The 4,073-nt window shown below is 29.4% G+C and overlaps 1 protein-coding gene across 1 annotated transcript in view; it reads right to left on the bottom strand.

Moving 5' to 3' along the window:
• LOC106460509 (serine palmitoyltransferase 2-like) overlaps nucleotides 1-4,073 on the bottom strand; it is a 53,014-nt gene that overhangs the window by 2,819 nt on the left and 46,122 nt on the right. The gene's annotated exons all lie outside the window — the stretch shown is intronic.

The raw sequence follows: 4,073 nt of genomic DNA, 5'->3' as shown, positions 1-4,073 counted from the left end.
ACTATGGGAATGGATTCTTAGGTGATCAAATCAATTTACTAAGAAAGAAAAACAGCTAGTTTTATGTTAATAAAATAACAAAAAACACTTTATCATGAAAATATTAGCATTTCAGCAGAAATGCAAATATTAATATCCAAAAATAATATAATACAATTCAAGTTTAGAAGTTGTCTTTTGACATAAATCACCAAGATCTTTTACAAAACTTATCTAATTCTTGATAAAGGGTTGAAACTGATAAGTGGTTTAATAACAGATAAAACTTAGCTTTTGGTAAGCTGGTTAAGTAATTGGTCAAGCACTTAAGTAGTTCTATCAATTCCCTTGACAAATACCGAAATGAATATCAGAAAAAATTATACTTTATAGAGACATTTAAACTTAACCAATAGTCTACCTAGGTATTTTATCTTACAAATTAGCCCAAGCAAATTGGTTGGATATGATTTTTGTACTATTTGAAAAAAAAAAGGCTTGAATTAATATCAAAAACAAGAACATTAAAAATAATGATAAATTATTGGTAAGCAGTCTTTTCTTTTCTACTTTAAATTTCTCAAACACAAATAAATCCCACTGAAAAACATGAGAATAAATCTTTCTCTCCTTTTTTTGTGAGTAGACGAGTCTTACTGTTATTCCACATGGGTTAAAAATGTTCTAGAACTTAACTACGTGTAGGGTTGATGCTAACTGATTTGTGTTCTATCTCTCTGGAACTGTGTGTTGATTTGTTAAAATAATTGTTCAACACTGTGCAGTACTGCTAATGGTTGAAAATTTCCAGGAGGAAAATTCTACTTGTTGTATATCAAAAGGATCTGGACATTTTGTTACTGCCACATTGTTACTAAGACAACTTGTGATGAGTACATTCTTGTTACATCATCTTTGTGATATGGCAGTTTTTGTTACAAATACTGATTTTATGACAGGTAGTTTTTAAAATATAAAACTGACTGATGGCAATAATAAAAAATGATAATAGATTGTAAATTGTACAATCATTTGGGGACTATTCAAAACTTACATAATGTTATGGGGGTGAGAGGGAGTTTAAGCCTGTATTACGATGTGCACTTGAATTAGATAGTGGTTAATCTAGTAACAAAATTCACCAATCACAATAAACACTTGTAATGAAACCTTTCACAACAATGTGATGGTAACTTGGATGCTGAAAGGAAATGTTTTTCATAACAAAAAGTCCATGCCATCACGTCATAAGTTGTCCATAACAAAATATCCCAGAATCATATTGAAATATTATTATGAAAGACTTGTTTAGTTGGAAATTGAAATTAAAAGCCAGTGTTACTGCTAATGATATAGATGAAGTTTATACTTTAATTGTTTCTGACCAAAAAACAAAGTCATTTTTAGCTTTAGAAGATCTTTGCATATCAAGATGAAAAAAATCAATGAAATCTAAGTGCAATTAGTGCTCAGATTAGCACTTGACATACGGTGATTGTATGATACAATGCTTATTAAACTCTAGTCTGTGACTGTCAAGGGAAGAGTATCATCAGACCAGAGACAATACAAGTTGTTCTGTTACTCTTTGGACTTTTACCATTACTTCAGCAACTAAAACACTCCACATTAAACATAGTATATCTATCACAAAATAAATAAGTAAAGTAGGTGGAAGTATTTTATCATTTTCTACCCCAGGTAAGCTACTAAGTACCACAAACTAGTATTAACTTGGCATGATGACTAAATGACGAGTAAAACTGCACCCCTCTAAATACCATCAGGCAATTATCATTATGTTTGTTTTTATAAATAATTCTCTGCTGATCTTATGTATATCAAATAAATTGATAATTGAATAATTAAAACATATTGATGTTTTTATTTGAAAATACGATGATTCCAATTAGAAATAATTAAGTAGCCAGTTTGCCTGTTTATTTATGTATTTTACTTGAATAGGATATACATAAGAATTACCATTCAATATAATAGTAAAAATCTGAACCATCAGAATATTTTGTAGTTGCCAAACTCACTAAACTTAACTAAGCTTATCTGATCTGATGATTTTATTTGAATAGGATATACATAAGAATTACCATTCAATATAATAATAAAGATCTGAATCATCAGACCAAACTCAGTAAACTTAACTAAGCTTATCTGATCTGATGATTTTATTTGGTGAACATAATATAAAAAAAAAAAATTAATGTTTACAAACATTGCAACTGAATAAAACCACAGTGCATCTATTAAAATTTAAAACAAAGAATCAAACATCAATGAGCTACTTTTATTAAGCCTTAAGCCATCTCTAGTCATGTGACTTCTTTATTTTGTATAGTCTATTAACTTCTGTGTTTATGTAAACTACTTATATCTGGTGATGACAAAACCTTCTTCAAACTTTGTACCTTTGTTCCTGTGGAAAACTTGTAAAAATTTTACTTTGTTACCTGTTCAACCCATCTCTAAACTATACCAGCTCACCTTGTCACAACTTATTTGATATTTTCTCAGTGAAGAAAATTTTTGCAACTTTCAAGCAGATATAATTTAATATATAAATATTTTCAAAATTCCCAAACAAATGATCACAGAAACTATAAAAAAATTCCTAAAGCTATATATTTACTATTACATGATAGCTGAATTTTTACTCTAATTAATATTTAAAGTTTCTTCATAGCTGTTGTCAAAGCTGTGTTTAATAAGTAAATGAAAAAAAAAAAACACTTGACAAAGGAACTAAAAGAAATGCTTGAAAATTTAGAAGTGAATTAATATATTCTAAATGAGTGATAGGTTCTTAGCCAAAACAAAGTTAGTCTTTGGGTTGTATAGAAAAATCCTAAAAAAAATTTTCAAGTGGGTTGTTTTGTTTACAGACAAAACTTTATGCAGAAAGGAAATAAAAATGGGTGAAATAAAAACATGTTTGTTACAAAGGATAGGAAATTGTGCTTCTTTTTTTTTCTTAACCATTAAAAGTGCAATAAAAATACATAAAGGTACCAGTACTGAAAAGGTAGACATACTGTTTTCAAGAATTATAACAATATGAAATTAGATATTCCAGCCAAATTTGTCACCTAATTGTAGGCTGTAAAGATCTATCAATGTACCAAGTTTGAAAAAAAATCCATAAAAGTTAAGTATGTTGTTTTATCAAATAGTTTCCATAATTTTGGTGTTGTGAAGAAAACAAAATAGGAGGAAATTCAATCAAAATTGGAACTTTTATATCTTGTGTATTTCTTAATGGATTACCTTGAAATTTGGTATCTGAAGTACCACAGTCCGAGCTAAGGAAAGTGGAAAATTACTACACTATCACTCCTGTTAATAACACATAGTGTCTTGCAGGTTGTTTTGGCTACACAACATACTACCATAACAATTGTTGTTCTAACAGATGGCTTATAAAAACAATGTTCTAGCCATTTGTGTGTTTATTGTGTTTCAGCTGGCCTGATAAGCTCTGGATGGAGCAAAACAGATATCATAAATACAGTGTGGTTGGAATACTATTATTATAAACATTTCTAATTCTTGAAAATCCCTAAGGGACTAGATAAGGAAAGCAGTGTGTTAAAAAATATAATAGGCCTGGTTGTCAACTTAGTGTCATTCAGAAATAAATAATTTTAATAAACACTCATTTATTAATGTAAAAATTACTATATTAGAAAAAATCTACTATACAAATTTTTTAACAGAAAGATAAGAATATCATATTCTGAAAGAAAAAACTCTTTACCCTTATGGATTAAATCAGGACTTTCAAAATAAAACTCTTGGGCTACTCTTTTACTAACGAATAGTGGGATTGACCGCCACATTATAACGCCCCCACAGCTGAAAGGGCGAGCATGTTTGGTGTAATGGGGAATCGAGCGCCCTAACCACCTGGCCAAAAACAGAAGTTACAATGATGTGGCTCACTTGAACTCATGTGACTGTATCAAATAACATAAAACTGACCTTTGGTTTGTACAAAGTAACTTGTCGTGGCTGTGTTTCAGTAGACTAGTATTTTGTAAAATACAGTCACGTTTCAATTATTATACATTTATATACATATA

Source organism: Limulus polyphemus, unplaced genomic scaffold (genome assembly GCF_000517525.1).
Source record: "Limulus polyphemus unplaced genomic scaffold, Limulus_polyphemus-2.1.2 Scaffold783, whole genome shotgun sequence".
Taxonomy (NCBI): domain Eukaryota; kingdom Metazoa; phylum Arthropoda; class Merostomata; order Xiphosura; family Limulidae; genus Limulus; species Limulus polyphemus.
Note: the sequence above shows the minus strand (reverse complement) of the source record. Positions and strands in the feature narration are given on the sequence as shown.